At 38.3% G+C, this 22,089-nt stretch overlaps 1 protein-coding gene across 13 annotated transcripts in view; it reads left to right on the forward strand.

Annotated features, from left to right (window-relative positions):
• The window catches only part of LOC129118663 (poly(rC)-binding protein 3-like), a 501,082-nt gene that overhangs the window by 185,501 nt on the left and 293,492 nt on the right, over nt 1–22,089 (forward strand). For all 13 annotated transcript variants that reach the window (XM_077182897.1, XM_077182918.1, XM_077182910.1 and 10 more), the window contains exon 3: nt 15,465–15,521. The gene's annotated coding sequence lies outside the window, so the exon portion shown is untranslated. The remainder of the gene's footprint in view (nt 1–15,464; nt 15,522–22,089) is intronic.

A 22,089-nucleotide genomic window follows, 5' to 3' on the forward strand; every position in this document is an offset into this window, starting at 1 on the left:
CCTACAATTTTCAAAATGAATAGGATCAAAATCCACCTAATTTTCACAAATATGTCTGTGATGCCTGAAAATTATTGTGAAGGTTTCTGTTTTAGGAGATATTTTATTAGCTTTATAACATGCTAGTGCACCTATGTAGTTCTTCTGAGAGAGAATTTATAGAGTTGTAGACCTTAGGCTTGGAAAGATTCCTGATTTTTCCCTTCTTTTTCTATACTAACCAATGTAAATATAAACTAGAGGATAGATAGGACAGAGGAAAAGACTGAACTAACTTTAAATAAAAGTAATGATATTTTTATGGCACTGTGAATGCTAATAGTAATCATCATTACTAATCACCTCATAAGTCAGTTTAGGAAAACAGTGGACAAGAGCCCTGTGGATTTGAAGAATTTGATTTTGTAAACTGAAAACAGAAACATCCTTGGATTCCATCTCAAGTCCTCTTTCACTTAAAAAGGATATCACATTTATAATATATTATAAATTTTTAAAAAGTCTTTGCATTACATATGCTGCCTATGGTTTCTCAGCTTTTGTTCCCTTTTTGGCCAATCTCAGAAAAAACAGAGATCAAAACTATAATTTTTGACAATGGGATGTAGAGCAACTAAATTGTTATGTGGATAGGAAAAATAGATACCTCTTATTCTAACAGTTTCAATGTTGGTCTCATTAATTGGTTTAGAATACACTGTCATCTCTGTTTAAAAAATGAACAAAAAAACTCTGTTCTGATGTTAAAGATTTGAATTTGCTTTTTGAATAACATTCATGTGGCAGGTGAGCATACAGGTTAAAGCACTTTCACTTTCAAGGTACACGTTTTATGTTAATGATGCCAGATTTTCTTCATCATTCATTCCTAGAATGAATTTCTTTTGGAAAGGATAGTAAGAAATTCCTGACGTTGTATAGGTCTTGTTTCCAAATTTTGTTTTTCTTAAGATTATCTTAATAATCATCTTCTTGAAGAAGGAGGTGTGGGACCAGCAAACATATTTCATCAAGAAACATCCTGATATATAAGCATTTGAGACACATGAAACCTTGTTTGTCTTAGAACTTTTGCGTTAAAATAAACGTGATCCATTTATGTGTTTCAAAATAGAATTAATTAGGTTGGTACATGAAGTATAGGGGGAAAAAAAGCACATTTTTAGAGGATTCAGAATCCCCTTAAGCCAAGACATTTTAAAAAACCTCCTAAACATACTTGTATTTAGGACTTCTAAGTGAGCTATAACTGTGCTACATTATCATTACTATAACTGTCCTGCATCATCATTTTCCATTTAGTTTGCCTCAATACACAGAATATCTGGCCCTATTTTGTAATAAATTAATGGGTACTATGGCCTCAGCAGATCATTTAATTTCATATTTTCTTTCTCTGAATGTTCACAGAGAAAATACAAGATACAAAGGATGAAACTCCCCCTCATCCTGCTTTCCTCTTGAAAATATGGGACTTGGAACTGAAGCATCAGTGTGGGTGTGGTTTCAGTTCCAATTATTTTGATGATGCTCTCCCACCACCAAGGCTGAGAATAAGTGCACATCCCCATTCTTGCTAATCTGTCAATGGCATGGGATTGTGTTTCCCTAGGGTGCCAATGCTTTGGGGCAGGGCAGGAGGCAGTGCTGCCCACTGGCACCATTGCCCATAGCAGGCAACAGGGGCCAGCTCCCATCGGACAGATCCCATTCAAATATATGTGGAAGTGGAAAGATTGCTTCCAGGGCCAGCTCTGGGGTGGAAGAACTCTAGGGTGGGTCTTGCAATCTGAAGTCTGGGGAAATAAATCTCCTGGGGCACCAGGCTGGTTCCAGGCACACCCATGGCAGGTGTGTCTGTGGTGCGCTTGCTTTCAGAAGTCAGTACAGACTGAGGTGGCTCTGTGGAGATAGCCATGGTCCTGTGCAGCCTTTGCCCATCCCAGCTGCCTGACTGGACCCTTATTCCTAAAGAGTCTTATTCCAAAAGGGCTACTTCAGTACACAGGCATCATCTTTCCTAGCTTTGCTGGTCTTTGCTAATTTTTTTGATTCATGGAATGAGTTATACTGTGGGTATATGGGATATCTCAGTTCCTATGCAAAACCAGGCTGCATCCCCTGGTTGTTAGCTCAGGAGATGCAGCACAGTTAGAAAAAGAAAAAAGAAAAATGAAGTGTCCTATTTCATACAAGGGAGTCCTGCTAAGTCCAAGCAGAATTCGTAAGACTTCAGGCAGGGAAGCATTTGTATGAGGGGGAAGAGCTAAAAACTGAATCTGTACTATTAAAATGAGAAAAGGAAGGAAAAAAGCATCAGATGAATGGTTTTAGTAGGCTGGTGAAAAATAAGTATGAGAATTTAACAACTTCTGGAAAGTAAGAGACAGTTAAGGCAAATGCCTCTTTTTTTTATATTATCTTGTGCTTTTCGAGCTGGTTGACAGCCCAGAGAATTACTGGCAGGCCCAGAAGGGAAACTCTGCCTGTCTTAACTGTGACAAAATCTTTGAAAGAAGACACAGCCATAATGTCAGCATTTCCATAAAGGAGAGCAACACCTCAGAGTCCTGAAAATGCTTCAGAGCAGCTTCCCAGCGGGGCTTTGTGAGGAGTTCAAAGAGGCCATGTGAATTCACAGAAAGTAACTAGGTTGTCCTTTCTCCTTTCTGCCAGGTAGGGAGTTACCTGTTCTCCCACTGAGCTAATACATTTCTTTTAGAGTTGAATAAATAACATGAGGGGAGAGAGAAGCATTCAGGGATGGATTTCAGTTCCTGCAAGAACAAGAACTTCCTCCAAAAAGCAGAAGATCCTTTTGGGCACAGGTTCCAGGCATATGGTCACTGGCATTTTGGGCTCTTGAATAGCTGCCAGATGATGCAAGATCTGATGGCATAGGTGAAGCTTGAAATTACTCTTAAAACCTCCTAAGAGCAATTATTGCCCTTTGAAACAGTCCTCCTTGCTAATGGTACAAGCAGAGGGCTCAGAAAGCACAGCCAAAGAACAGCCCTTCTTAGTGCTTCAGAGGCAGGAGAGTCCTTCTTTTCTATTAGGTAACAGAAATAAAATATGCCACTGTGGAAAATGGAGATCCTAGAATGCCAGTGCTGACAAGCTTTGAGACTTCTTGTAGATGAATCCCATGTGGAAAGCCAGCTGATCCTGATATCAGTGTAACTCCCAGGAATTCAGGCTTTGGAATCAGCCATGTATTTTACATGGGGTGGAAAAGCTATTCACTTTCAAGTTCTACAATATTTGAACCTATTCCTGCCTGACATGCGCAGTCAAAATGTGTGTGACCAATGGATGAACTATGTATTATTATATCTGTGATATCATGAATGACTGCCTGATACTCCATAGCCTTAAAAATTATGCTAATAACATTTTTACTGGCTAATGAAATTATTTTTTCAAGGAAAGAAAGTATTATGGGGGAGAAAGCATGGAGAGAAGGGCATTTTCAGCAGGTGTAAAATTATTTTATAAAGAAGACATGAACATTTAAATTCCTGATATGGATATGTAGTGTTTGATCGAGGGCTATATATATTGGTTACTTGCAGTAATGTATTTACCTGTCAGCAAGGACATGAACCTCAGTACAAAACAAAATCTAGTATTAATGGAAAATCTCCTAACTTTGACTTTTTTTCATTCATTTCAATTTCTGTTAGGAAACATTTTAGCATGTTCTGTTAAAATGTACCTCATTGATTTTACTTTTTTCTTTTTTTTCTTTTTTTTTTCTTTCACCTATGCCATTATGCATTCAAATACATTGTGGCATCTACAGGCTCTTTTCTGAATCAGATTAAAGCATACCATGTTCGATGAACCCATAAATAAAGACTTCTATTTTCACTTCTGTTTCAATCAATGTATATCCACCAAAGAGAGGAAGAAAACAGAATATATTTTCCCTTCAGTTGTTCTGGTTCACCTGAAAGTTAGGGATGGAAAAATGTGTTTGAAAATGCTTTTTGTAAAACTGAGTAAATTAAAACAATCTATGGTGCAAATTTTTGGAGCAAGATGTTTCAAGGAAAGGGGAAGTAAGAAACTTAAATTCACATGCACTAACATATTTTTTTTTCCTTAAATAGAGATAGACATGTGATTAAGCTGTTGATGCAAGAGTATTTTACCCTCTTGTAATACTTCAACATTGTGCAGGAAGCTAATGTATGTGAAGGTTGGTAACAGCTGAGTGAAAACACTTTTTCAAAGATTGTTTGAGACGGAAGTCAAAGTAACCAACAGCTCTTTGTCAGCAATACAGTTGCTGGGTACATAACTGTGTGAAGTCTTTCAATTCTGCATTTTATCCCCCATATTCTAGGAAAAATAATGAATTATAGAAGGCTTTTATTGCTCAGACTTCTTTTAAGCTTTTGCAAATTCAGGGCTTAAAGTACATACAGTTTGGCCTGCTAAACATATATTTTCCTGGACTTTTGCATATTGAAAAGGAAGGTTTTTTTCCTGAAGTAACTGGAGAAGCCAATCTGAAAATTGCTGTGTCTGGTAGCTGTGCCTGTGGAAGCAATGGGTCACAAATGTATGTATATACAGTAAGATGAGATCCATTTGAAGTGTTTGCTATGTCTATCATCTACAGAGTAGAGGGATTTCTATTTCTCAGCAAAAATTTTAATATCTAAGGCATATTCTTTTCAGGTGCTTTCTTATCTACAGTCAATTTGTACCTTTGAGTGGTGGAAAATGGCCTTTATCAATGGTTAGGACAAGAAGACATATTCTTTTCTCTTAAATTTGATGTACTTGTCTGCTTTTTTTTTTCTTACCTTCTGTATTTGAAGTGTACACTCTTATTTAAACATTTTTGCTTACAAACACTTTTTATTTCTTTTGAAGCCATGACTACTTCTTGATGACGCCACTTCTCCAGAGAGTTGAAAAAAAAATTAACATTAGGCTTGAAAAAAGTTAACATTGAAAAAAAAGAAAATAAAAGGAAAATTTATCTTCTGAAGCAGTTAATCTACAGCAGACAATTTCCTATATTACATGGATATTCTGAAAATGCAAAACAACATCATTTCAGTAGTTTCTGGAGTCCAAGGAGCCCATGTCTAGCACTCAGGAAAACAACCTTTAAAGAACATGGAAAAAACCCAAATCACTATGACAGGTCTGAATTTGCAGAAGTGCAGATATATCTACTGAAAAAGCCTTTTAAAGGTAATGTTTAAATGTGGGAAAGAAAACCGATCAAAAATTTAAGATATAACCTACTTTGGTTTGGGGTTTTTTTCCCCATATCTATTTTTTCCTTAGCTGGTAACAAATTTTTACCTGTTTTATTCTGCCTCCCCTGCCAGTTTTAAATTTGCCCCTGCCTTACATTTCCATCTCCTACCAAGTGCTTCCTCTCCCTTTTGCTGAGACCTAATTTTCTGCTTGAAAACAAGCCAGGTGAAAAGAGTTCAGATGCTCCTTCGTTTAAAATACAGAAACACATGGGGGATCATCATTTCATGCAGCAGACACTGATCATGAACAGTGGGATCTTATGGAGCTTCTCCCAGGTAACATCCTCAAGGTTCCACACCCAGAGTGGTCATTTGTCATTACTGTAGATCTTACAAGACTTACCCTTCCTCCCCCTGCAGCAAAATCAAAAAAGGATGAGGAGAACACTTGAAACCTTGCTACTTGTTCAAAGAAACCAAACCATGCAGCCATTATTTTTGCAAAGGAAAGCTTGTAAATGTAGAAGAGTAAATCCCAGAGGAAACCAGATGGGGAAAGAAAGTACTCTGAATTTTAGAAGTACCCTCTTTTATTTAACAGCTTTAACAAATTAAGATGTATTTAGGTTCTCATATTTTAGCAGAATGTGTCTCTTCTATGAGCATTATCATTCCTGTAATGAGCACCAGTGTTCAAGGGAAGGTGCAGATGCTCACCTAGGAAGAGGCTAAGCACTTGGGGAGGACACAGTGAGAAATTGCTGGATTTTAAGTTAGGACAGCACAGCAGCTGGAAATACATTTGAGTCGTTTTGGGGATCTGGAAGCTGTGGAGGTCCCTGTGCTGGGAACAAAAGTGGTGCTATGTCCTCTGCTGACAGCACATTGCTTTTCCCTGTGGCCTCATCATCAGCTCAGCTGGTGTAGTGGCCAAGAGGAGCAGTGACTGGGGGACACTGCGTGGGCTGGCTCTTCTTCACTGCACCTTTCCCTTCTGCCCTTGGATGTTTCCTTTACTTGGCTTCTGCTTGGATTCTGTTTAACAAGTTTGCTTGGCTATTAGAAATTATTTGCTAAGTCTAAATGCTTGTTAATATTGGTGTGTCTTTAATGTCTCCTGCTGTGACAACCAGTTTTACAAAACTATGAGACAGGGATCATGTTTTCCACTACCTGATATTTTTCTATTCAACAAAATACAACCCTTTGTATTAAGATCAGTTTGAGGAATCTTTATAAGAAATGTCATATCAAAGTGGGTTGTTTGATAAAAAATGGTGAAACATTTCCTCAAGATCGAAGAAGGTGATGCAGTTATTATTTTAATATAACTACATAATTATAATTCCATGTTGATTTTTAATTTAGTCTACAGTTCCCAGACACCATCTAAACTGAAGAGAAGTTCAGATCCCTTGCTTTTCTGTAGTCATTGACTCTAGTTAAGGGACTGTTTAGGAGCTGATGAGCTATATTGAAGTCAATGGACCTGAAAAGGGGTTTGCAGTAATTTTATTGATAACGCAGAAAAAAATAATCCTAGTTTTAAAACAGCTTCCCCCAATTTAGTAAATTGTTGGAGTTGTTAGAATAACAGTAGCAATGGATTTCATAAGACAGTGATTTGAATCACCAAGCACAGGGAGAGGCATCTTGCTGTACAGGTGCTTGCAAGTGCAGTAATTCTAAAGATGATGGAGGAGGACAAACTGCATTAGTTTAAAAGATGTTGTGGTGGTTTGACAGGAAATATGTTTTCTGGGATGCTGTGATTAGGCCAATGGAGGTTCAGATTTTAGTATTGGCACCTAATGTGGCCATTGGGACATTGGATCTGCCTCTGAGAACACAGGGTTAAAGCAGGGCTCTGTCCTGGGAGGCTCTCTTGGGTTCTGGTCAGGGAAAGGTTCGGAGCTCCCCTGCCCGGCTGCGGGCTGGGCGGGGCAGGGGCAGCCATGGGGCCGGGTGAGGTAGGCCCAGGGGCAGCCATGGGGCCGGGTGAGGTAGGCCCAGGGGCAGCCATGGGGCCGGGTGAGGTAGGCCCAGGGGAAGCCATGCGGCCGGGTGAGGTAGGCCGGGCCCTGGACAGAAGGGAGGGGAAGGCCCCTGCAGGATGGAAGGGTGGAGGAGCACTGAGAGGCATCGGGCAGCCACCCCCCGCCCCAGGAGAGACAGAGAGAGAGCCTGTGCCTGTGCTTGGCCGGCCGAGAAGGAGAAGCGGGGGGCGGTGAGAAGGTGCCAGGCTGGGCAGCCGTGGGAGTTCCAGACAGACAGAGCCTCAGATTTTTAACCCTTTTCTTGGATGATGGAAACCTTACAAATGCTGATCCTCCTGGAGCTGAATGAGGAGAGAGATATAGATAAGAGGAAATGGGCCACGAGAGAAATAGAGAAGAACTCAGGTGGAAGAGATGATGGAGTAGCTTATGCTGGACTCTTTTTGTGTAGCCATGGACAGAGCCATGTTTCCTTGTGATGCAGGGACTGCATTCTAGAGGGAGGCAATGCCTCAGGACCAAGAGGGTTGCATGTGGGTACCCTTCGGCTCCAGGGGGTGAAAAATATGGGGGGGACAGGTGTCCCGAAGTTGAGACTGTGCCTTTTTGGAGAGGGATGAAGCATCCTTAAAAGTCGACCCTAGAAGCAGCTCTGGTCCGTGTTCAGTGGTGAGAGCGCTGGACATGAAAGGAAGAGGTCATCATGAGCACAAGAAGGACTCCTTCTCCTCTTGATGAACTGAGGATTGAGTATTCTGAAGGGTGGTGCCAGACCGAGAGTCGATGATTTGGGGGATGTATTCTATTGGGAATTTGGTGGGGAGGAGGAGGAGATGTATTTGTGAAGTTTTCATTTTCCTTGTGTGTTGCTTTTTTTTCTTTTTTTTTTCCTTTCTCTTGTAGTTTAGTTAATATTTTTTTTTCCTAAGTGGGAGCCTGCTTTGCTTATTCCTGGTCACATCTCACAGCAGAAACCAGGGAGAGGGTATCCTCATGGGGGCACTGGCATTGTGCCAGTGTCAAACCATGACAGATATGAAGCCCTATACTCAAAGTCCCTTTTTAAGGGCTCAACTACTAGCCACAGAATGACTCAAATGTTAAAAAGATCAAAGTTTCACACTGTCAAAATTCAGTGTATTGATTTGGAGTAAAACTAAGCTGCAAGCCTCAAAAGTCAGCACAGGCCAAGTCTTGGTGCTTTACGGGCAGCCAAGAGCAAAGAGAAGCAAGGGTAAGTGTAGCAGGGAGTTGTGTGCTGATGGGAGCCCTTCTGACAGGGGGTTGCAGGATTGGAGCTTCTGATTTAAAGGCCAGGTGGTGTGGATGTAAGAACTTAAGGACTAAAGAGAAAAGAAGAAATTCCTGTGTGGAGAGTGTGCTTGGAGAGAGGAAGGAGACAGAAGGCTTTGAGCCACATTTCAAAACAAGAATTTTATTACTTTGGAAGGTGTGTGTAACAAAGCTTCTTAAAGCAAAGAATAGGCCTCCCTATTAAGTCAAAATGGAGTTTTATGAATGACTGGGGCTTAAATTTCTGTGGCAGGAGTTATAATTACATGCTAAATACTAGTGTATTAATTGCTGATTGGAAGTTGGGTTAGTTCTCAACTGATGGAAGAAAAAGCACAAATTTTGTTCTTTGAATTTAGAGAGAGATGAGAGGTTTGTGTAGGTATGTAACAGCATAATGGTTTGTTTGCTAATAAAATTTTTGCTAATTTTAGTGGCATTATAGCAAATGCTGCAGTATCCATATAGGAGTAAGAATAATACAGAGAGCATTACCTGCTAATGTTAACTGCTTTGCACTTGTTCTCATGAGTATTTTGGATAGGCGCAATATCTGGAAGCATCTGCCAACAAGAAGCAACCTAAGAAGCAAAATTCACAAACAGGATATAGAGTTTTTAACTAGTCAATTGTTTTCCTTTTTGTTTCTTCCTTGTATAGACAGTACCTTTCTTTCCCCTTTCATCTTTGTGAGCTGACCACTTCTATTACTTTCTTATTTCTGCTGAGGCTGGTAAGCTGGTTTGATGCATTCAGCAGTCAAAAGTGCAGTTCTCTGTGCATTTGTGTTGGCTGACTAAGCTAAGTGAAAGAGGCTGACTGTGAAAGTGAAAAGGTGATTTACGCTGGTGTCATAGTGTTGTGCAGTAATAAAACTCAGGGATTGTTGGACACACATTATATTGTACAATTATATAATTATAAACAATATAATTGGAGGCAGTTGAGCTTGAATGCAGCAGGCTGTTATTTAGCAATCATCTCTTTCAAGGCTCATTAAACACAGATTTATATAGAAAACCAAAGCTTTGCTCTATAAAGGCTAACTATGTGGTGGCATTTATTCCCCAAAATGTAATGCATAGATCTAAAGCTGTCAACGTCTGTAATGGATTTACTCAGTGATTGTGAATGAGGTTTTTCAGCAGATATGACAATCCCAAGCCCTTTGCCTTTATTTGAGGCATTTTTTTCTGAGAGTTTATTTGTATGTCTGGTTTCGCAGGCTAAAGAGCCTACACATGCATACATCTGTCATCTGAGATTTTGAAATCTGACAAGCAGGGACAATAGAGATGGTAAAGTGTTTGGAAAGGTAACAAAGATCTCTTGAAGTCATTCATATTTTGGTTTTACTTTAGCCCTTTAATATTTTGTAGTTCTGAAATGATGAGTTTATGGGGAAGAAAATTAAGAAGCAAAAAATTTTGTTGCTCCTATCCCAAGGAATTTAGTTTTATTACCTGATATAACTTTTATTTAAAAATGTAAATGTATAAGAATTTTATGAATAAAGAAGAAAAGCCACAGAACTAAGAACATCCTGCCATGAGGAGATCTACAACACATGTGTTGGTTCACTCTGACTCAACCTTTTAAGATTTGGCAGAAGTTTGTAACATAAAGTTGTATTTAAATATTTCTATATATAAACTGAAATTTAGGTGTTTATATATTTTTCTCAGGTTTTTTTAGTATCTAGAAGTCTATCTGATTTTTATACAGAGTTGTTAAAGTACTATATAAAAAACTAAGACGTACTTGAAAGGAGAGCCTGCAGACCACCTCTCTGGGTGCAGCCCTGTGAGAGCACAGCTTGGCACTACCAAGTATCTGGCCCACATATGCTCAATAGAGTTTGCATTTGTTATCATTTCATACATGAATTTTTAAATGCTTCATTTTAATGGTGTCCCTGACATGCAGTGTGTTTCATTGCTGTTCCTTCTCTCAGTGATCTGTGGGGGCCTGACAGATGCAAGGCTCCTGTGAGTTTTGTCATGCCTCTGACTGCACAAATCTCTGCCATGGTAGAGGTGCTGCATCACTGTTCCCAGAATGCAGTACCTGACCTCAGCAGCTTGTGGCTGTCAGCCTTTTAGTAAGATACTGCATTTTGCATCACTGGCTTTCACTTTGCTGGGTCAGAAACATGTCTGCAAAATAGTTGTAGTTTACTTCAATTCACCTATGATACTGGAAAATGTTAATTATTCAAGTATCAGTTATTGTAGATAAATGTTTTGAATGCATGTAAAGCATTGTGCACTTGATACCTTTAGCAAATATATCTTAGTTTTAGCCTTTAGTAACTGTGATATAGAGTTGTGCTTCAGAGCTGCTTTCCTTCCCCCACTTCTGACTTGTTGGCTCATTTATCTAAATGTGCTAACTTGCAATGTTTCTCAGGATCACATAAGTGAATTAACAAGGTCCAACTTCTTGTAGCACCATTTTTAAAGTTTAGAGATAAAGCATTTCAAAATGCCAGCCATAAAATTCAATGTTTCTTGGTAAGACTAATTTTTTTTTGCTTTTCATTAAAAAAAAATTTTAAAAAGGTGTGTATTTTCTTAGGAGCATAAAAAGCATAGAGCAGTCTTCACTGGCTCCATTATAAAATGGTCTCAAAACATTATGACAATGGTTTGATATAAAGGTTTTTGCTTTTTCCCCTCTCCTTTATGCAAATCTACTCAATCTAACTAGGTAATCTAGGTAGTTGACTAGGTTTGTGGGTTGTGTTATGGCTTTAGTATTCCCTAGTTTCAGAAGTCCATAGATAATGAAACTTAGCTGGAAACAGACTTGGAAAAGCTTGACCTGCTCATGTTAATTCTGTAGCTTCTGAGTGCACAAGCAGTGCATAACTCAGATCCCCAAACTTTCAATTTCTCAGTTACATTAAACTGTTTTTAAAAGAAAATACTGAGTTATGTTAATTAACACTGCCTTTTTTGTTTCTATCTAAAGTCCTCTCAAAAATAAATTGCCAGCGGTCTCCTGGTGCTTTGGATGAAAGAAGCAATCCTTATCTAGTGCTTTACAGAATTTCATGGCTAGAAAACAGTGCAATGTGAAAATTTATCTTGGTTAATCACTATAGTATAGTGTGCAGACATCTATGATTTACAAAATACTGAATTTAGAAGCCAAATCAAGAGCTCATCTTTCTACAGGTGGTTTGGCTTTGAAGTACTCTTTGCTGATGTACTACAGCTATGAAACAGGAATTGCTGTATCACAGGGTTTTATCACCCTGTGGATGGGAGAAAAGAGAAGCAGCATCATGGGATTTTCCCTTAAAATTGGTGTTAGCAACATCTTCCCAAGGTGCCTGGTTCCTTGGGATCCACAGACACGGCAGTCTCCACCACATGGATCCCACATTGTCTTTGTCTTGCATGACTTTTTCTGTCTGTGTGTCCTTCCCATGAAGGTGAGCAGATTATTCTTCAGGACATGGAGTTTTGCTCTGCTTGTCCCATCATGGCTGGCTCATTGGGAAGCTCTGCACAGGGAAAGAGCAGTAGCCAAACAAGCCTTTGTCTTTAGAGGCACTGTGATTCCTGAGCCGTTGTTCTTTCTGGTACTTGAAACAATAAATTAATATCTTACTTTAGACATTAGGGAGTAATTACTTGGAGCTGAGGGTCTTAAAATTGTTACTTGAGGGAGAATTAAACATAACAACACATATATGGTAAGTGTAAAACAACCTTAAGAGGGAAACAGAATTACACTCCACGCCAAATAGTTTGCTCACTGAGAAAATTGCATTTTTTTGAAGCTTTAACTCTTTTAAGAAATTGGATATTGGTTTGTGTGACTTTCACGTTTCTCCAATTGAATTTGTATCAGCTTTCATATAGTGCATTTCCTACTCTGACAGGTTAGTCCAAAGATAAAATATCACTTATTGTAACAGCCATATTGCAGACAAACAGCACAGAGCACAACTAATAGGATTCACTCACAGATCTTTTCCATCATTAGTATTGCATAACTATTTTGTGCACTGAAGGGTGATGGTCTTTTGAAAGAAGGAAGCAAAGAGAAAATTGAGACATGAACTCTATCTTGAGGTAAAAAAGAAATGCTTTCAGTTTTACATATAAGGAAATACATTTGAAATTGAAAAAAGAAAAACAGCGTGTATTAAATCTGGCGAATCTTCAAGCTAATTTTTTTAAATCTAGATAAACATATGTAGCAATGATTGAATATATTGCTAATATATTTCCATTACACTGATTTTGATTCATAAATCTTCCTCTAAGCAAAAATGCAAATAAAGTGAAAGACACTATAGATTTAAAACATAGATTAATATTTTTAAAGAAATTACGGATCTCACAGCATTAAAAAAAAAATTTCCTTCAGATTTTAGCAAATATATTATAAAGGTGAGATAGATATGCCAGTGTTTATCCTGCCACTCACCTTTAAAATATTTTCAGATCCTCATAGAAAGAGGCTGCGAAAGCCCTTCTCAGTCATGGCTCTTCCTACGGCAGAGCCAGCTCAAGTGCCTGGACCACCCACAGGACTTGGGCACCTTCAGGGAAATGAAGGGACCCTTCTGAGATCAGCAGGGGCCTAAAGGAGCTGGTTTCATTTGCTATTCCTAATAGTTTCAAAGACAGATGTTGGACTGCTTCTGATGAGCTAATGCAAATATTACTTCAAAGATATTCATGGCACAGGAATAAAGCAAAGTGAAGTGTAATTTACAGGGGTGGGGGTGGAGAATCAGCTTTGGGTTGTTCATTTGAAAGCAGTGGATACATTCAATCTGAACTGCAGAGCACTGTCCAACTGGTTTAAACCTTGTCTCTTTTAATTACTGAAACGTTCCCTAGAAAACTGTTCTAATATCAAACAAGTGCTGCAAATCAGCACAAAAGAATGTGTAACTCTTCTCTCGTGTAAGCACGTGACAAATCAATTTGCTTACAGGCTATAGCAGAAAGTTGGTGGTCTGCATCTCTTTCCTCTTCATACCATCCAAGTATGCTGTGACAGAATTATTCCTGAGGAAATTTCCTGATGCATTATAAAGCCAGACTGCTGGTTTGAACCTTGCAGCATCTAACAGTGTTAAATTTTACTTTCTTGTTTGCACTCAGCTATGTGCAAACATGGCTCAACACAAAACAAACAAAAAAAACATGGAAATAATCCCCTGTATCAACTCTTCCAAACAACTATATTTTAAATTATTTTTTCCTCCTTCTTATATCCTATAATATTGATGGATATCATTCTAGCCCAAGGCAAGAAAAGGGGGTCTGGAAGATAGCTTTTGCCCTTCAGTAACTGTTATAACTCCCTATCAAGTTAATGGAAGTTCTGCCACTCAATTGAGTAGAAATGGGATTAAGCCTTTGCTTACTGATTCCATTCTGATGCAGTCAAGTTTCCTGCATCCGTATCACCAACAGAAAAACAGGAAGGCCAACGTTAATAGATATTGCTTAAAAAACAGTATTAGGTGTCCTAGGTTAAATGATCCTGACTTGCGTATCCTTTCATAGCCTACTCTGAAACAAGATTTCTTGTGCTTGCTTAAGTGGAGTCAGTGAAACAATACAAGTCAGCAATGGCGGATTCATGCTCTGTTCTTCGCATGAGAACTTAGATTTCTGTGCACCAAAAGGTGGAGATTGTATGTTGTGTCATCTCAAGTTCACACTCATGTTATACTGTTGTCATGCTAGTAGAGAGTTGAAGGTGTTTTCTTTTCAAGAATATTAGCACGATAAATATGTTCTGCATACATTTATGAGTGTTGGTCACCTCTAATTTCTGCCTGCTTTCTAGTGAATGCAGACTGATAGGGAGTCTTGTTTGTCTTGTTTTATAGCTCAAGAAATTTCAGCAAAATTGTTCAAGATCTTAGGCTGAATATACAAGGACTAAATACTTGACAGCTATGATTTTTAGAGAGCTGGTTTTATAAAAATGCAATGGATAAAATGGTACTGTTGGCAGAAAAGACCCCCCTCATCTCCATTACAGTCCTTATTGTCTCTTTCCATTTCCCTTTTCCACCGTCTTCTTTTGGTTTTTCTCTGAGAGAGAGAATATGTAGAATGGAGAAAAGATGAAAAGTGGAAGTAAAATCCTTTGCCCAGGACTTTCCTCCTGGAAAACTGAGAGGCCCCAGAGAAAAGGAAAACAATTCTTATCTCATTTTCTTCTCCTGTGTTGTGCTAGTCTGGAATGTGTTTGGAGATGTTTAAGGTGATTACCTAATTAGATTCTGGTGTAAGTTGTTTTGACTCATTGGCCAACTGGGGCCAAGCTGTGTCAGGACTCTGGAAAGTGTTACAACTTTTCTGTATTATCTTTTTATCATTCAGTAAGTGTCCTTTCTGTATTCTTTAGTATAGTATAGTATCATATTCTTTAATATAAAATAGTATAATAAAGTTATAAATTAGCCTTCTGATACAATGGAGTCAGATGCATTATTCTGCCATCGTTGGGGCATCCCTGCAAATACAGTATAAAAGAAAAAAAACGTGGGATTTTTTCTGGTCTTTGAAGATTTATTCAAAGGGCATGATAAGAATTTGTGCATACCAATTCTAATTTTTCAGTAACTTCTAGTAGGTTTTGTACATCTTTCAGAGATTCTTCTTAGAGCCCAGTGCTAGACCCCAGAGAGGACTGGGGTGATTTATCAGTGATTTATCTCATTTTAATATTTATTAATATTTTAATAAATATTGAAATGAGATAAATCACTGATTGGGAAATCAGTGATTTATCAGTTCATATTTGAATTGTAACAGAAAGTGAAAAGAAAGTTTTGGGATCCTAAGTTGTCTGTGGTGCTAAACTGCTTTTCATCCTTCCCCACAGAAGTCCATGGTTTGTTAGCCTGTTCTAAAGAGGGCAAGACTTTATCATGAGTGAAAATGTTTTGCTTCTTTTTCAACAGGTCAAGTTTTCTTTGGATTGAGGTGGAGCTGTGGCTCATGGACATCTGATGTGATAGGTAAGCTGAATTTGATTTATCTTATTACATTATTACCACATGACAAATATTGATCTTGATTATGCTAGTGTAAGTACAATTTATTGTCTTTCTTATTTTGCATTTTCACCAGTATTAGTGAAATGAAAATTTGCCTTTCTTTCCATTTCTCTCAAATAACACTTAAAAATCAAGGTTTAAATTGTTAGAAATGACCATTTTATTTAGAAACAATATATATCAGGAGCTATTTAACTAAACAAAAAAAAAAACAACCAAAACCAAACTTCAACAAACCTTATTTCTTGAAATAAGATGTTAAGATATCTGTTGTGAAAAAGGATGTTTGGGCTTCTGAGAAGACAGTTCAGAAAATGTGGTGTAATTGATGTACAGCCCATGCGCTCATACATTAATAGATAATTGTTTGGGTGAAGTAATGGTCAACAGCACTACATTACTTAATGGCACTGTTTTCTCTTTGGCTATTTAATCATTGTGCAGTATTTAAAAAAGGCGTCCAAGTATCTCACTAAAGTGAGATAAAAGTAGGGGTAGAGTCTTATGTTGTGCTGTTTGCTGGATTTTATTATTCTCTGTAATTGTTTAATACTTGAGGCATGCATCTACAGATCTGTTTGGTCTTATGAAACAGTGGTGGGACCAAGCAGGAGTTTTGTGTTCCCTGAAGTATGTGAGGCTGCTCCAGTGCTAGAGAAATAGTGAAGAAAATGTAAAAGGATTTGAGTTAAGGTTGCATAAGGCTCTAAAAACACGGGAACATCCACCATGGAAGCGATTCCTGGAAGGGTTTTGGCAATCAGAAGCAGTTAGGCAAATGGTGTCCTGCTCCGTGTCAATCAAATAGATGCATTGTAGAAATGTGTATTTAATTGTGGAGAGTTGAGCTGAAAAAGTTGGGACTGCAACTTAAAGTTGCAATAAAAATTTCTAGGTATAAAAGAAAAAAAGGAAAGTTTAAATAGCTATAAGTTTGCCATTTCTGAAAACCAGTTTAGGAGACTGCTTAATGATGTAATTTTTCAAGTTGCAAGGCCTTTTTCTGAAGTAATCTAGACAAGATATATATATATATATATATATTCCTGTTAGGATTTTCAGCCCTATTTACAGTACATATTGTTGTTTACATTAACTTATTTACAGTTAGGATTTAGAAAGGAAGGTAGGGAAAAAAATGTCCATTTTCACTCAAATTGATACAGACCATCAAAGGCAAACTGGTCGCACCAGACTAGCACTGGGATGATGAAGTGACAGTAAATTAAATGACAGAGAAGGTAAAATATATGATAATATTTTTAGCACCAGAACAGTTTGCCACCCAGACCTATATATCATGCATGAATTGAGCAGCTTCTAAAATGTCAGTACATTGTGATTTACAGCTCAGAAATTTGTTAGATGAAATGAAGTTTATTTTGTGGGCATGTAATACCTTGCAATTTATTATACAGGCAGGCGTTTAATGGGTTCTGAGCATGAATGCCTCAAATGAGAGGTGCACTCATACTGCAGGAGTGTTTGAGAGAAATCAATGTTTCACATATGTGTATGTAAATGTGATTGAGAACACTGGATCAAATGGATATATTTTTGCATTTCTATGTTGCCTTTTATCATGGATTGGATAAATCCATTCATGCTTGTGGGAAGCAGGAAAAGGAAAAATGGCACTGCAGAAATATGTGGATCTTTCCGTCCTTGCAGAAAGAGAAGCATTCATATCAGAGAACTGCATGAGCTCACCTTTTCAGTAGAGGTTTTCTACCTGGTGTTTGTGTGTGTGTATGAGTATCTGTTATGTAGCATAAAAGATCAATGCATTTCATCTTTCCTTAAAAGAGGAAAAATCTAAAATCTAAGGCAGTGACAGGAACAAGTGTCCAATGTTCTGGAAGGTCTGATCCTGAGGAAATGGAATATAGATTGTACCACAGGTTTAAAGCAGAAACAGAGTGACAGAATTACAGTCTGTAAAACACACACAATGTTGTCAAGCCATTAACACACTTATGAAAGTTTTTCATAGTAACATAATTAATGTCCTAAAATCCACCAGGAAAACAGATGGCAGCTAGTGGATTTGATATGTATACAGTTCATTATGTGCGTAGAAGGATAGTGAGACTTTTATTCTTGCAGGAGGAACAGCACTTTGCTGAAAAAGAGAGGCAGGCACACAGGCAGCTGTTTCAGGAAATGGCATTCCAGCAAGTTGGAAATATGGAACTGAGAGGGAAATGAAGAGCCCAAAAGTGAGAGTTCAGTGGCAGAGGTTATAGTGGAGGAGCTACAGTGAGAAGCTGAACAAATACAGTTAAAAACACCCTTCATTATCCCTGGTTCAGTACCTTGGGTTTCTCTGATTGCTAGTGCTTAGTTACTTGTTGTGATGGCAACTCCCCACCTTGGTTCATTCTGCTTTAATTCTCAGTTGCATGGCTTGAACACAGCAAAAGTACAAAGGAGATGAAATTGGAGTCATAATGGCTGGGTTCAGACAGGTCATCTGAGGATGGGAGAAGAGAATAAAATCTGCTGAAGGTATTTGGGAAAAGTTGCTTCTCTGTTAAGGAATAATGCCAGTAACTGGTATGTAAAGAAAATGAAGGAGCACCATCCATGCAGTTCAAAAGTACAGGAGAGGTAAACTGTGCAGTGAACATGGACTACATGTTAAAGAACTCAAGCAAACACCTTTAAAAATCAGTCACCATATTGCATTGCTTTGCTTTTCAATTAATTATTATAATTATTTATTAGTGATACCATTATGTATGATTCAGCATTGGATATGGTTCCCCCCAGAGATGAATTTGGAGTTGAAAAAAAATCGAAAATAAACTTTCAGTGGAGACAGAGCTGAAAATGAAGCTATTTCTGTTCTGACAGTGTTGTTCCTAATAGAGGGTACTGCAACGTGCAGAGGCTCAGAAAGATGTCAGTGAAAATAACAACCTGACATTATATGTGCAGTAAATACTGAAGACCGGAGGCTGGTTTGTTACTTTTTTTTTTTTTTAATATATGGGTTGTTTATTTCAGTTTTAGTTCATGCTAATCTGCTTGATAACTCATTATCTTTCTCCTTTGGTTTCATGGCAGTCTACCAGTTTATGTTAATGGCTGTTTCTTTATCCAGCCTCATAAGGTCATCATTTGAAATGGTAACTTAGGGCTGATGTTTACATAAGTTACTATCTCTTTTCATTTTATATGGGCACACTGAAAAACTGAAAATCACTTACTTTAAACAAATTGTACTAATAATATGCAGTCTTTTGAGACTAAAATGCAAAATTCAAAGTCTATTAGATTGGCTATCTAATCAGAGTTCATGACAACAACATAATTGTTTTTGTTTAAAAAAAAAAGGAAATGCAGACAAAACAAACAAACAAAAAAATCATGACCGGTGAGGATTTGTCCAGTTAAAGAAAAGCAAAAGCACTTCTTCATCTCAAGAGATCTCGAGAGCTAGAACTGGCACCAGTATCCTCCCTGCTGCAAATATTGAGGTACATAAGTCTTAAAAAGCTGTATTGTAGTAAACACTGGGCTACATGCTTTAAAAAAATGTGTGGGTGGATGGGAAATGGTTGCTGAATTACTCAGGTGGCTTTGAGCAACGACATGAGCACGTGTATGATTTATGTGGTGGATGTTGGCTGGCTTTTGGATATAAGGGAGGAATCCTTGGCCCATGAATGAGCCACACAGTGCCGGCTGAGTTGCACTGGCAGGAAGCTCACTGTCACTCCTTGGCTAAGGTCAGGAGCCATGGTGTCAGCTCTCATTCCATTCACTGAGCAGAACTGAAAAACAGTAAGACCTCACCAGTAGCTGGATTGCTCTTGTGCTGTAGCATTGGAAAAGAGGAAGAGTGGAGAGCAGAAAGAAAGAGAAAAAGATATAAGGTAATTCTTGCATGACTGGGTTTGTGCATGAAACTTCTGTGTGTCTTCTCAGCAGTATCTCATCCTGTGGACTAACATACTAAACTAGATGATCATCAGCCAGGAGGGATTCCTTGCTATTCTTCCTACTTTGTGACATCAAACATGGATTTTGGAGCAAGGCCAGGGTTAGATTTTAATAAACAAGTGGAGTTGTGTGTATTTTCTACAATAAGAGCATCTACAGTACTTTTGTCTCTCATCATGTTGGCTACGAGGACATATTTGACTGTGGCTTTTCTCTGATAAACTCTTACACATGTCCCTGCACTCGGATCTACACTTGTTGCAATATTTGTAGTGTACTGAATTAGCAAGAGATCCTCTATGAAACTTTGGGGTCCACTCTAGGAGTAATTTTAAAGGAAAGAAATAACATCAGATCTTGTAGATTATTTCGTTTCCTACTATATTCACCACAGTGCTAGGGAATCTTCCTGAGTAGTGGGGATGGTGAATTTCACCTTTTTTCAGTCCCCACTCTGCTGCCTTGGTACTGTGGTTATTCTGAAGATCCTGTGAGTTCAGCTGGTTGCTCATGCCATGGCTCAGCAAACCAGAAGATCTTGAGTCCTTAATGAGACTTAAACAAGTGCTGAAATGTCTTTTGCTGAGAAATCACATAAGCACAAGCAAAGATTGTAATGTGGCCTTAACTGGTATCATAAAACTTAACTTCGTGTTTAATATTCTGGTTTTGAAAATTTAGTACATTTTAAAAGCTCTAGCATTCATTTACACATATCTGTCCCATCATGAGGAAAGGTCATTTTACAAGTTGCTACCACCCCTTGATCATTAATTATCCTTCTTGTGTTCTTTCATTAGTTGATGGTAGGAAAAAAATATCATGTGCTATGACATTTTGGTGTAATTTGAGAAATCAGAATATGCAAATAGATATATTACTTGCTTTCTGTAACTGCATTGAATTTTGCTTTCTGCAGCTGGGGAAGAAGAGAGCAACTGTGGGAGCATATGTGTTTGAAAATGTGTAATTTCACAGTGTGGCAGATTTGGCATGTAACAGGAGGGTCTTTCCCAGAGTGGTTGTTCTTGTGAATAAGGCTTTCCTTGACCTGCTGCTTCTCTTGAATGCCAACTGGCTTTTGCAAACCTCAGAGTAAGGGATTGGGGGAACTGGAAGCTCAGGTCCTTCTGAGCTTGTGGTATTTATATTGCGGGACAGTTGAGATCGAGTTCATTTTGCTAAGCCGCTCACCCATAATGGATCGGTCACATAAACTTGACAACCTATTTGTATCCATTTTGGACAGCATTTGCTGCTCAGCTCTCTCCCTGTGAAAGTTTCCAGCAGACCACTCAGATTTACTGTTGGTAACCCTTCCTCTCTGCCTCAGAATACAGCTATCCTTTCCATAGGTTGGGATCACCTAATCATGCTTCCCATAGGCTTAATAGGCAGTTATCTGTTGCGGCCATGCTTTACCTTTGAATGGGTAGAGAATTTTGAATTTGAAGGCACCACTTAATTTGATCCCAATTTTCTCTTGTTCAGCTGGCATAAAGATGGCCCAGCCAAATAATGGAAAAAGTGGTATTTTATGTCAGAAACTCTATTGGTTTTTTCCTATGGAATTCAAAATTTGTTTTCATTTCTGTTTATTGGTAATTTTCAAAGAGTTGCTGGTTTTTTTCTGATGTAAATATGTGGCAGGTCTGGTGGAAAGGAAAATAATGGTATCTCATAAACTGAAAATCTGACTTTCCTGCCAACCATGTCTGGGAAACCAACTTCTCTTTCAGAGACTGGAGCTGCTAACAAATGGAGAAATAAATGATTGCTTTTTTATATCCAACAACTAATGCTGAAATTATGCAAGTGTATTTGACTCCAAGTTCTGATTCAAAATTGGGTGTCTTATTCTACTGAAGATTTAGTTGAATCTGAAATATAATTTCAGTCTTTGTGGCACAAGAGGATATTTTACCCTCTCTCTTTCTCTTCCCCCCAGCAAGTGAATTTTTTTGAGTTCATATCACTGAATAAACCTGCAGGAAGACATCCATTTCTAAATATAGTAAGCTGAGCTATAGGCAGTACCAAGGCCTGGAGAGACAAGTGAAAATGAAACCACTGACTCTTCTCTACTAATTCATCCCCTGGGTCTCTATTTTCCAGATTTCTTTTTCTTCCTTTCTCTCCTTCTTCTCTGCTTTTCCCCTTCAGTGCTGCTTTTTCCTTAACAATAGTTATATAATGCCATCTTTCCTTCAGGATGCATCCTATATAGTATAACTCATATATGTATTAGTAGCTCTGTTCAAATCCATATCCTTTCAGTTCACTTTAGAGACTTTTTCCAGGCTTGAGTTCAAACCAGAAGTGGTTTTCCCAGGGAAGGCCAGCCCTCACAGCATTGCCCTGGTTCCAGGTCAGTGCATGGAGTTTAGGTTTAATAGCATGTCCTAGTATTTTCCTTCTTTGACCTGCATAGCCCTATCTCTAATAAGACAGCATCTAAACTGCTCTTTCTGTGTTTCCTGAGGCAGATAGAAATAATAATAATGGTCAAAGGGTAATGCTTGAAGGCACATTTCTTTTAAAAACAGACACAGGTTCAATGAATTCTGCCACCAAAGCGTGG

Source organism: Agelaius phoeniceus, chromosome 1 (genome assembly GCF_051311805.1).
Source record: "Agelaius phoeniceus isolate bAgePho1 chromosome 1, bAgePho1.hap1, whole genome shotgun sequence".
In the NCBI taxonomy this organism is placed as follows: domain Eukaryota; kingdom Metazoa; phylum Chordata; class Aves; order Passeriformes; family Icteridae; genus Agelaius; species Agelaius phoeniceus.